The sequence below is a fragment of the Aythya ferina genome (assembly GCF_964211825.1).
Source record: "Aythya ferina genome assembly, chromosome: 12".
Taxonomy (NCBI): domain Eukaryota; kingdom Metazoa; phylum Chordata; class Aves; order Anseriformes; family Anatidae; genus Aythya; species Aythya ferina.
Genome location: NC_140308.1, coordinates 6,334,476 through 6,347,739, shown reverse-complemented (window position 1 = coordinate 6,347,739; position 13,264 = coordinate 6,334,476). Strand labels below are relative to the sequence as shown.

The 13,264-nt window shown below is 37.1% G+C and overlaps 1 protein-coding gene across 8 annotated transcripts in view; it reads left to right on the top strand.

Annotated features, from left to right (window-relative positions):
* WWOX (WW domain containing oxidoreductase) overlaps window positions 1-13,264 on the top strand; it is a 563,654-nt gene that overhangs the window by 236,005 nt on the left and 314,385 nt on the right. The window lies entirely within an intron of this gene.

The following is a 13,264-nucleotide window of genomic DNA, read 5'->3' as shown; positions in this document are numbered from 1 at the left end:
TGCTACAACATCTTCTTGTAAGGTCTTTCTTATTTTTATCTTTTCAGGAAGGGTATGAATGTGATAACAGGGCTGTAATAAATCTCTCTCTTGAAAATGAAACATATTTTGGGAAACAGTATGCTATCAGCTGACAGGTGAGGGGAAGTTTAAGGGGCAGGACAGTCATGCTAGTGAATTGTTTCTAGGACGCTGTGGACATCTATTAATAAGAATGATTGACTCTTCTGGTGGAGATTTTCAATGTATGAAGATTGTATTTTCCTACCTGCACAGTAGGCTGATGTTCTGAGCTGAAACACCCAACAATAGAGAAAGGTTTGCCTAACCAGGCCAATCTTACATGGCCACCATGAGGGTGTAGGTTGGAAAGAATTAGCACAGGTGGCAGAAAGGTAAATGCTTTGTGTCTTCTCTGTTTTTAAATGTGAAAAAAGTAAGATCTCATGATCTCATTCTCTTTATTTTTCTTTCCATTTCTTTATTTTTTATCTAGAGTGGAAAACGGAAAAAAATGTGAGTTTTGTATAACACTGACTGTGATTTAATTAAATGGGAGCAGAAAGTACATGTAAATAAGACCATCTCTGTGTTACATCTTACTTTAAAATTTTGTTTGAAGGAAAAAGGCATATTAAAGGTGTCCATTGTGTATCCCAGGTGTTTTAATATTCCTAACCAGAGCATTTTAACTGAACGTTTTCCAAACAACCTCATCATACTAAAGTAATTTATTTTTCTTTACGTAATGCTTTTCTTTCAATGATTTCAAAATGCTCTACTAAGTGTACTTTTGAAGTGCCGAGCTAAGTGTCATATAACCCTGGGGAGATGCCTGGTGGTTTTATGGTACCTGTTTTGCAGACAGGTAAATTAAAACAAAGAAGGATTAACAGACACCCTGTGAATGAGTAAAGGAATGAAGACAAGCATGCAAAATCCTGTCTGCGCAGTGCCTGCATTAAGCACATGTCCCTTTGTTCAAAAACCACAGAGTGCTCATGCTGTGTGTTGGAAAAGAAGAGAAAAAAAAAAAAACTTTGCAGAAACTATAGAAGTTAATAATTACATTGTTAAGGCTACTTAACTGATAATGAACATTTAATGCAGAACCATAAATTTGCATTATACAAAGAAAACGTTCTAGCGATTTTGTCTTTACTTACTGAATCTGTTTATAGTTAATTTTTTAACTTGTTTAACCGATGCTGTATTCTGTCCTATCTCCTTTTTTATGTCTCTTCACTAGTGCTTCAATGACCTCTCTGTAAGTTTCTTTATATAGAAACCTGCTATGCTGTCTTGAATGCACAAGGTCAATAATGATTACCCTCTAACTTTGAAGGGCATCCCTTTCTCTGCTTGCAAAGTATATCAAGCCACAAACTCCCTGCATTCCATAATTGTAACTTCTCTTATGAAATGCAGTTATTAAGAAAGGTATTTTTACTTCTCAATCATTAGAGGCTTAGTCCATAAACAAGTTAAGCCTGGTGAAGTCAGGATATAACTTTATTTTTTTTTCCCACTGTAGAAATGTAGACTTGATAGTTTAATTTAAAACAAATCCATGTTAATGGAAACATTTTTGTAAGTTATTTCAAAATAAGGACACTGTATTCTTTTTGAATACAGAAAGATTCATTTATTTAGTTAGATATCCAAATGATTCAAGAAGAGGCTTTATCTATTGTTTTATTTCTAAGGAGCTGTATCTGTGCACAACGATCTGTGCATACTGTAAATGCTTCAAAGATTTTAACATGATCTGTACAGAAATAATATTATTACTGTGGGCTGTAGAGGATACATATAATGAGAAGATACCTACCTATCTCTTGGAACCAGTGGTCCTCTAATAATTATCAATAAACAAAGTCAGTTAAAGAAAGTACAGAATGGATAGCAATAGTAAAAAGATGCTTAAACTGAATTGATACCAGAGCTGGCATTGACTGCGTCATCACACAGCTTAATAGCTGGAGTCCCGGTTCAATACGATGAACTTGGGAAAGTTTTCGTAATGAAAGAACTGATGCTTTCTGTTCAGTACCAGCAATAGCTTAACTTTTTAATTACCTGCTTTAAAAGTTTACATGCCACTAATTGGGAGTACTAGGAAGCTAATATTAATGTATTATTATATATATTTCTGTTATTGGCTAATATCAGAAAATGAGTCCTAAGAAATAAATGTGAAAATCATTGTTGAAAGAAATCCATGCAGACATTTTATTTAAAAGAAAAAATGCAAACCCTGTAACTTATTTTACCTATAAGCAATTCAGTGTTCAGTGCAAGTATATTCTCAGGAAGCTGCTGCTATGATTTTCTGTCTTTTCCATCAGCCATGCATTTTCAGGATCTGTTGGGAAATACAGTCCCTTTCCTCCCCCTGTGCCCTCCCCGCTCCTCAGTAACAGAAAACTCAGAAAAATGTGTAGAAGAGGAAGCTGGAAGAAATGTGCATTCATGTAAATATCTAAACATATATAAATTAGGTTTAAAAATTGAATTCACTGAACATGAATAGTCACTTAAAGTGTAACTGGAATTGACTGTGTCATGTATCAGCCTAATAGCTGGAGCGCCGGTTCAATACAATGAACTTGGGAAGGTTTTCTTAATGAAAGAACTGACGTTTTCTGTGCAGTGGTTGCATTCATCAGACCACATAGTGTTCATTACACTACAAAGGACTGCCAATGTGAATTGGTAGGATCATCTATTAGGTAAACCTGATAGGGACAAAAGATAGCAAAGGAATGGGAGACTTTAGTATCTTTACAGGGTATTCGAAGTCAGACTGTTTTGATGACCTTTTACCAGCATATTAGCATCTGTTCACTGGGAGATCCCAAGTTCATAGCCTAATTCTGATAATCCAAGCCAGCAAAGAACCACTGATAGGTGTGTGCATCTTCTTCTTATTGGATGTTATTAACCAACCGTATACTTTATATGGCCCCAATTTTTAATCTGATTTATTTAAATACCACAGAGGTTATTGAAAAACCTGAAAAACCTCAAGTAAAGTTAATTAGATTCTGAAACCCACCCTATGTTGTGGTGCCAATGTGAAGAGGCTGATTCCCATGCGGCTGAGAGCTGGGACGAGCAGACGTGCGGAGTGGCGAGGTCCAGGCTGGGAGCCCCAGTGCTGACGCAGGAGCAGGCGCGGTGATTCACTGGGGATTTGCCTCCACTCTGTCCCTTGCTTACCTAATAGCAGCATTGTTAAGTTGTTTCATGGGGAGATTAGGGTTTGAAAAGAGAGATTTAACAATAAAGATAAAAGTTTTACTGTAATTCTCCTACCATCCAGTTATTAAGAAGCTTGTCTGCTCTATGAGGCAGCACACTAAGCACAAAAGCATTCCTAGTTCACAGACAGGGGCTGTGTTAAAGCACAGAGCAGGTTTAATTCTTCCATGTGGATGTTCACAGTTGGTGTATTGCTGTCATCCACTAGTTTTCCTCTGATTTGTAGCATTTGAGATGCAGTTATGTGAGAATTACTAGCCTGAAGTCACTACCTCAAGGTCACTCCACTAACCTTATATCCCACATGTTTAAATGTATTTTTATAGATAGGTAAAATATGGTAGCAGTTGCCACATAACTTTGTTTGCCTTGCTGACATCTCTGGTGGGTGGAAGTGAACATAAAGCTGTTACTTGGGATGGGGACACGTAATGTGAGGTTTGCTTTGTGTGCAAGTGCCCACTGTGCTGCAGGGGGCAGCCACCATGCTACCTTCCCAAGCAGAGGTTCCACCTCTTCTGCGCTCCTACAGCCACTGTCCCTGCTAGCTGAAGACAGTATAAGCCATGGCAAAGGAAAAGCACCTCTCAGGTGATGGGAGTTACTGTGAATTTTGTGTCTGATAATACTGCTTAAGAGAGCCTTTTTTGTTCTTTCATTTCCTGAAGCTCGTTGGAAATGCTGTATATACTTTTATTGTAGAATCTATGTCTTTTATTTCTGTTTCTCTGTGAACTGTATTTAGTGAATCAATGACAAGTGTTACATATTTCTATGGTAACTTCAATACCATATCAGAATTTCAGAGCACTTTACTGACATTGGCCAATTAAGATTCACAACCTGTAAGAGCATTATGATGAAAACATGTCTATGTTGATACAAAATACAAGCTAAAGGCTTTCAATTTGCTTTGCTTACATTTTTATTTTTTTCCCTTTTAAACTACTGCATAGAGAGAGGGGTTCTAATTGTGTTCAAACTGAACTGTCAGGATTTGTTACCATTATTTGCCACAGAGATTCAGACTTCTACAAATGTATTCTTGAAAAGTTTGACTTTGTGGGGAGAAGAAAAACAACTTGGCTAGGTCCTTGCTCTTTGGGAGGCTGGGTGACATTAAAACTAGGAAGACAGGCCTTGCTGTACTGCCGTGGGACCTGTGAAGCACATACCCTGAAGTGAGCGTATCCATTTCTTGGCTTCCTACAGCAAAAGGAATTAAATGCCCATGTGAAAGAGTGCCTCCCACTACTGCTTGCTGTCCCAAAAGGATGAGAAGATGCCAGGGTGGTTGGAAATGGGGAAGATATTTCTTCTAAGTGAGAGGAAAAGCTGCATTAAAAGTAGTGTAGGAAGCAAGAGTTTTAAAGAATCAAAATGCAAGTGTCTGATTCATGTAATACCTCCTTTGCAAATAGCCCAGCACCAAGACAGCTGTCAAAAAGAGGCAGAGAGGAGATGGGAGTTTCACATTGTAAGCATTGTAAATAAATTTGTAGCTGTTGCATTTTTTTGGGTATCCACTACAGCATAGGAGGAAACTGGTTATTTGCCCAAGACATTGCACTGCTGAAAAGGAATTGTAACTCAAATCTTATTCTGTTGTATGCTCTTCCCTAAGTGTGCAGTGTATGAACAGGTGACTGCAGTTAAAAGCCTATGAACTGTTACTTGGGACATTTAAAATATCCACAAAAATTATCATAATTCTGTATCACAGCACAGATTAATATCTACTTTTTCTCATTATAGAAAAATCTACTACTTAAACACTGAGCTTTCGAAAATTATATTTATTTTAATGTTTATAAAAAAAAAAAAAGGAAGAAGTTTTGAAGACATAATATCTGCCTGTATAAGATTTTCTGCTTCTTGAAGCACAGAGCACAGGGGTTGATCCTCCATTACACTAAAGCTTATTAATGCCACTCTGCAGGAGTTTTAAAGGTGCTCCTGAAGAGATTTTGCCCAGCCTTCACCTAGCACTCTTCCAGATTTCTGGAAGCATTGATGGGTGAAAATGGAGAGGAACTACAGGTCTGTGTTCTCTGGGCTTTGCTTGGAAATGTCACTACATTACACCACAAAATGTGCATGCACATTTTGCACGGTGCAGTGGCTGCTCTAAAAAGAGAGCAGATAAGAAGGAAGTGAGAAGGTAGCATGGCTTAAGTCCATTTTGTACTTGATTTATTTCTCTCTTCCATTTTGTACTTCCTGGAGATCACTAGAAGCTGAAACCATACTGGACCAGCCCTGAAACCGCCGTAAGTGGCCGGGTGAATGTGGCAGTAGCGGGTGACTTAAATCTCCCAATTTAATGAGGAAGCTTTGCCTATTCTCTCTGTAAGATGCCATGTGTGCTTTATAATAAGAGTAGTAATGAATATGTACTGTCCATCATCCAGTGGAAAAGTTTCCTTTGTCCTTTTCCTCCCTCCTGAATTCTCATATGATTTGAGGTACTTCTTGTAGAAAATGCATTGTTCACGCTCTATGGGAGGAGGTCAAAAACTATGATCTAAACACAATTTTAAACAGTAAAAAGCTCCAGGTAGTTTAGGACATTCCTAGATAATAGATGAGCTTTCCTCTACTATATTTAGGTGGGTGTTGTAGAGAAGGGAGTACCGAATGCAAAGATTTGAACCTGTGAAGCTCAATATGCAGACTTTGAATACATGCTGTAAATTATCTGTCTGGGGAACAGGCTTGTGTGGGAAGTGAGGAATGTTGGGTGGTGGTTTCATTGTTTGTTGTTTTTCTTTTGAAAATTGGTTGACAATTTTTTTATTATGTGATTTTGGTAAGAAAATAACAATTTTGTGGAATGGCTTGCTTTTCAGTGGAGCAAAATTATTGTCTGTTGCTATTTTTCTATTAATTAGAGAGGCATTTTTAATTATCTGTCAAGGGCCCCTAGAACCTGGGGTTGCTGGTCTTGTGTACATATGAGGAAATCAAAACAAGTAAGTAGAGGGTGAGTCTGACATGACTGAATGGAAGAAGAGGGAAACGTAACCAGAATAGTGAGCATGCATGGACTGATGGGAAGAAAGAACTCTGTCAGGTGTGATGGCTATACCCCAGTCCTGTGCGTTCTCCTGTGCATTCTCTCTGATGCAATTCAAATACTTATGTACTGACTAATATTTGTTAAATCTTTGTTAATTCCATATCTAGGCAGTGAACTTCCTTTCCACTTTCCCTGTGTACAAACAGCTCCTTCTCGCAGGGGTAGCCACAGAAGAGGGAAGCTTTACCAAAGCTCATTCACAAAATACAAAGCAATATTTTGCTGCACAAGGTCCTGTTAATATTGCATGGTGTCATTGACTACTGTAAGTTGAAAACGTATGACAGGAGATGATGAGAATCAGAACAGCTTCTGTTCCAAGGGAAATAGTTGTGATTGTATGCGTGGTTCACATGTGTACCAGGGTATGTATGGGGGAGAGGGCACGCAGGTAGAAAGCATTTAATTGCACGGTAGTTGTCAGATTGTCTGTAATTGAATCAGCTGTGCTTGCATAACAAAATCTTAGCATTCTTAAATTGAAATTAGTTAAGTAAAATGATTTTGTGGTGTTTAAAAAGCAACAGAAAAAAAATCACTAAAGACCATTAAGCGGCCTCAAGCCCCACATTTCAGTGTTCATCATTTGTACCGATTATGGTGTGACAGCTCTTGAGTTTCCAATGATAACAGCCATCTGACTTGATCTGAGTTCAATGGATTTTCACTAAAATAGAATCATCGCCTTTGTGATGGATAGAAAAAGTAAAGCAATACATCCTGATAAATGCTCTGGCTTTTTTTCCCCTTCCCTTACTGTGACCTTGTACAATCTATAAGTGAGCAAAGCTGAGCCCTGGCCACTGCTGCAACGCATCAGGACTTTGAAATTTAAGTAGCTCTGAAACCCATCAATGGGGTGAAGGGAGAATGGCCTGAGAAAGCGATGGATCATGCTTAGAGGGCTCACAGGGAAACAGGGTAAGCTGAAGGTCAATACACAGACATGTCCTGAAGGAACAGCTCAGACACTCATTCACATTCACATCTCAAAGCCACTGCTGCTGTAGCACTGTGAGGAGAGATCACTAGCAGAGTAAAATAAAACAAGAATTTCAGAGCATATAATTTCTTCGCAGAAGCAAATGGCACAAGGGTACAGTATAAAATAGCTATAACCTACAGCATTGGTGCAGTGCCCTAATCATCCCATCCGAGTAGCAAGAAGCATAGCACCATGGAAACATGTTGTTCCCATCACACTCCAGTTGTTTTCAAAGTTTTTAAGTCCTGGTAATTGTGAAGAGCATTTACCATTTTTAATATGTCATTGATTGTTTGTAACACATTATTCAGCATGACATGAAAGTGAGCTAAACGAGGAGGCATGCAGTCTGATTCCATACGCATGCAGACAAGTAATTAAAGGCCTTTACACTTTGTACATTGTATGCATGCATGCATGGTTATAAATGTGAACAAAACTTTTACACGAGTTTCCTTTCAGGTTCCAATAGGGTTTTGTTTTGAAAAAAAGGTGTTAGTTGCCAGAGAGTAGCCTGGCTGTAGAGAGCTCAAAAATAGGCGGATAAAAAGGAAGAAAAAGAAAAAAATATATAAAATAAAATTAGTACACAAATTTGAACCCACAGTTACCATGCCTAAAGCAGAAATTGCCGAACAAGTCAAGAGGCTTATTAGCATTTTATGTAAATCAGTTATTACTGTTCTCCACTTCCTTAATTATCCATGTTATTTCAATACAACCCTTTCTTTGATGTCCCAATTCTATATTTAAATAGTGCAAGATTTCTATCATATCCTCCCGCTGAGGTTTGTTCCATGCAAAAAACATGCCAAGAGCAGCTATTTTAGAGACTACTGGGAAATGTTTAATTGGTTAATCCCATTTGAGTTATGAGGGAGTATTGCCATGCACAGAAAACAGAAACATGTAAAGTACTGGCTAGGAGAAGTTTACTAAAACCTGCAAGACTTCCCCTGAAATTTAGCCCTGAAGATGTTTTGTTTCCTAGGTACCCAGTGGGAAATGATTCAAAGGAAAATCCTTCAAACTTCTTTGAAATACGCTAAATGATTGATTCAGAATAGAAATATTTTTGAATTAAAACGCAAAGTCATTTTTTTCTTGTTCTTGAAGTGCAGAGGGGGGTCTCTCTTTATGTTTGACCTAGCAGTACAGTGGCAAAAGAAGAGCATATTGCAGCCAAAAAAAAGGAAAGAAAAAAAAAGCCCACCATCAGCTCCCCAAAACCCCAAACCAACATGAAAAACCTACCAGACTTTAACTATTATGGTAATTTTCACGTACTATTGCAAGCAAATGAATGTTCCCCAGGTTTAGTGTGTAAAGTGATAAACATCATCTGCATGAGTATTAATTCTGAGATAAAAATGTTTGTTCTGGGTTGTCTGTTGAGGTTAATTCTACACAAAGGGATGATTTGAAAAATTTAGCATTTCTGTACATCTTCCAATTTCCAACTTTGGACTGGAAAGACTTCAGAGCAGAGTATTGGCAAATATTCCTTCCTCTATTCCAAATATTTGATAGGTGTTTAGACTTTTTAAAAACTTCTTTGGAGAGAGTGTATGTATGTAAGTTTTCTAGCACAAGCAATGAAGAATAAGGGATGTGTACTTAATTTGGCTGTGAAGACAAGAAATAGAGTGCTGCAGCTTGATCAAATACAGGAGTTCATTTTTGTGGCTTTTAATGGAAAGAAGTAAAATTGCAGCCCCCTTTCCTTCTTTCCTTCTTTCCTTCTTTCCTTCTTTCCTTCTTTCCTTCTTTCCTTCTTTCCTTCTTTCCTTCTTTCCTTCTTTCCTTCTTTCCTTCTTTCCTTCTTTCCTTCTTCTTTTCTTCCTTTCTTTTCCTTCCTTCCTTCCTTCCTTCCTTCCTTCCTTCCTTCCTTCCTTCCTTCCTTCCTTCCTTCCTTCCTTCCTTCCTTCCTTCCTTTCTTTCTTTCTTTTCCTTTCTTCCTTCCTTCATTCCTTCCTTCTGAGTAAGCATTAATTTTTATATTTGCTGAAAATGTGTCAGATTGTATAGTGGATGGTGGAAGTACACGTAAAGTGGATTTTTTTTTTTTTTTTTTTTTTTTAGCACATGAAGCTTGTTAAGGAAGAGAGGAATTAATTGATTAGAAAATAATCTAACTTTTCTGTTCTTCTCTAAACAGTATGACTCTTTTTCTATTTACCAAACTAAGTTTTGGAGTGTCCAGTTGAGAGTGTTTGGTTACAAGCTTTTCTGTATTTGTAATTCTTGTAAACAGATATCTCCCTCTCACAGAAACAGGTTAACTTATTAAAAAAATCTACACTAGAACGGTGGATTGCTGAGTTTCCATCACTGGGAAGTACATTGTTCCAACTCTGAAATTATACAGTCTAAAATCATCATCATGTATTTTCATCAGGATGAAATATCGGGAGCTCTGCTTAGTGCAAGGTTTTATTAATGATGTGCTGTCAGAAGCTGGATGCTCTGCATATTTGCATATTAAACAGCTGAGTGAAGAAACATTCCTTTTATTGCTGCAGGGAATAAATCAGTTTAAAGCAAGTTCTCATCATTTATACTCCTTTCAGCTAAGTCTTCTTTTATTGAAATAAATTGTTGAAGTGCTTTGCTCATTCTTTGAATACTGATGAAATTTACCTTGATAGGGCCTCAGGAAAAATAACATTTTCTTAAAGGTGCAGTGTTGTTCTTTATCTAAATGATGTCTAACTTTTAGAATTTGTAAGAAAATGTTTGCATCCCCAGTCACACAAAATCTTCTTTTAGATATGGAGTTTTAACAGTTGTTTCAAGATGTGCCGTCCACCCAGAAATCTTTTGCACCGGCACTTTATACAGCATACACAAGTTACATTGTTTTTATTACATATAAATTCATCAGTTGTTGTTTAGTAAAAGAGGCCTTACATGCTGACTTACATCTGTGCTTTGCAGATGAACATCACCTTCTCTTGTCTGTGTGCTGTCTGTTGGTGGCAGCCTGAGTTTAGAAGTGTGATGCCTGGAAGAACAGGAACAAAGTCAGTAACAAAGAAAAGTTTGTATTTTATTTCCTGTTCTTTCATCGTCCTTGAAATGAGAAATACAAACATGTCATAAGACTCTGTTTTCACCAAATTTAAGTAAATAAATCATTTTGAAATCAGTTTGTTAAACAAAAGTTTTATAGTCTGTCATTTTTCCAGGTGTGAACTAGAGCAGTGCAATAGAGAAGTCACTTAAAATTCAGTGACTATATTGTAGTAAGTCAGATGGAGTTTGGGCATTTTATTTAATGCTACTAGCACTGGCTATCACTGAAATGTCTGCCTGACATAGAAAGCAGCAAAAATAGTCACAGAAATTATCAAAGGAAATATAGATTGTTTGTATCCCAATTTGTTATTTTAAAAGGTTAACAGCAGCAAGCCATTATATGCTTTTCTTATGTCATATAAAGTATTTTCAAATATAAATCATTTGTGACAGGAGCTTCTTGTTTTTAAGTGGAAAATGTGCATTAAATAACATGAAAATAATGTCAAAACATCCTCTCCTAGATGGCTGCCAAGTGAACTGTTGCTTCTCATTTATGTTTTATTTTTGGAGGTTGGGCTTTGCAGGAATGTTTTCAGATACATAGAAAAAATTGTGATACATTGCAGCTGTAGTTTATTTTAATTGGACAGCACTAAGTGAGCTGACTTTATGATAAACAGTGCAGCCAGAGGCTAGTGACTGCACTTTCACTTTAAAGATTATACAGAAAATAAAATCCTTCAAGCTGAAGTCATAAAGAACCAAGCTGGAGTTACTTTTGGAACACGTGTCTGTGTTTGTCTTGATGCGTGTTATTAGGGACACCTGATCCGAGGGGTGTAATACCCCATAACGTATGTTTTTCTTTAATGGCCCTGAACCCATCCAACTATCAAAATCTTGGTATTAATGAGATTTTGTTTTATTTCAATTATTTAGATTGCCATTATGTATTAATAGTTATAATATTTTATGTATAGTGCCAGAGAATTGTCAAATGCATGATTTTGCAGTTGGAAATCGTGATAATACTTCTTATCCCTTCAAAGATTTATCTACTGATGTTCTGAGGTGTTATCCCTGTAAAAAGGCTGTCATACCTTTGATTTCTTTATTATTTTTCAAAAATATGAGAGAGTTTTACTTAATGTAAAGTGCTTTTTTTTTTTTTTTTTTTTTTTTTGGAGATATATGTGGTTTTCTTCTGTGATTGAACAGTAAATCTGACATAAATTCACTTGCTGACATTTGGATGTTTATAAGGATGATTTGGTTTAGTGGTTAGACCTATTGTATTTCACAGGGGTGTTGTCAGGCTTAATTAATTATGCTGCAGCGATATGCAGTGCAGATTTTTGTGCCAGTATCTTCACAGCTCTTAGAAGGGAACTTACTGTACAGGATAGCTGTTACTGGACTGGCTGATTTTGCCTCTGTTGCACTGTACACATCTTTAAGCAGTATGTGATCTCCGTTTACATGAGGATATGTATCTTTTTGTAGCTGAGAGGAAGCGGAACTGAACGACCACTATCGACTCAATCACTGTAAAAAAAAACAACACTGTAAGAAAAATCCCATCCCAGTTTGCCTGCCATCTGCTGCTCCTGCTTTTAAGGATATTTCAGATGGAAAATATATGATGACTGGTCATAATCTCTATTTCCTTCTTTTTGTCATAGGCATCATATGTGGAAATGCCATAACAGAGCTTTTTGCCTAACCACCTCTTGTGTAGTTAAGATAACTTCCTAGAGTATATGATTACATTTTGTTTGTTTGTTTCTGGAGAAATTATAAACAACTCGTGCTATGGGGCGTTTATTACCACCTTAGTGAAACAGCACGAGAAGCTTCAGCGCTTGATTTTTTTTCCAGATCTTCAGCCTGAGGCAGGATATAGAAAAAGAGAGAGTTGAGCTGTTTTTAGTGATGAGTCCACAGTAATAGTTTTTGTAGTATTGAACCACAAACTATATATAAATCATCCAGTTGCAGATGAGTTAAATTTAGGGAAGACACTGCATCATATGTTCATAGTTCCTGTGAGTTTCTGTGGAGTAAAGATACATTAAATATAACAAGGTGCAAACTCTTAAAAAATAAATTCTTAAATCTACATCTTTAAAAATTGTTCTTAATTTCTGTGAAACAGGGAAAATATATGTTCTTAGAAAATGTTGTTAGAAAGATTATTTTAAATGGCTTTGAGAATGAGGGTGCTTTTATAGGGAATGCCAGTGCCTTTTTTTATTCTAATACCTACTAGGAAGGTTTCTGCAATCTTTTCTCCTTGGGTACTTCTGCAGGAATAACAGGAATGTTTGGGACCAAATCTACCAAAAGAATCACGTCTTAGATATTTTTCAGGACTTTGCTCCTCGGGCCTCTTTGTTGCTTCCTTACGAAACATGAGGCTGTTTCAAGAATTTTTGTGCACTGGGGATAGATGGCGTCTTTGTGCCAGCCGTATACTTTCCGGTCACAGCTCCAGGCGTGCAGCTTCGCTGCCAAATGTAGGGCTCAGAGGAATGGCAAACTAATCCACCTGGCAAAAAGGTTTAGTTATATCTGTGTGTGAAAATTTAATGCCGTACTTTCTTTGTTTGTTTGTTTTAACCTAGTCTGGTTTACCCATCCCTCTAAGTGACTTTGAGAAAAAAAATGTTCTTAGCATTGCAGATCTAGTGACTAGAGTAAATTGCTTTGCTTCTGAGAATAAAATCTGTAGGAAAGGGTGTGGGAGGGGAGGAAATTTGGCTGCAGAAAAATTGAGTCTCTTGAGAAGCCCTGCCTATCTGACTTGTACTTCTTAAGCGGTGCATTTGGGTCAGTGTTCGTGCCAAGATGCCTTGACATTTTAGCTTTGGTCTGTTGTCACTTTGTTTTTAGACTACACATGCAAAGTATGTCAT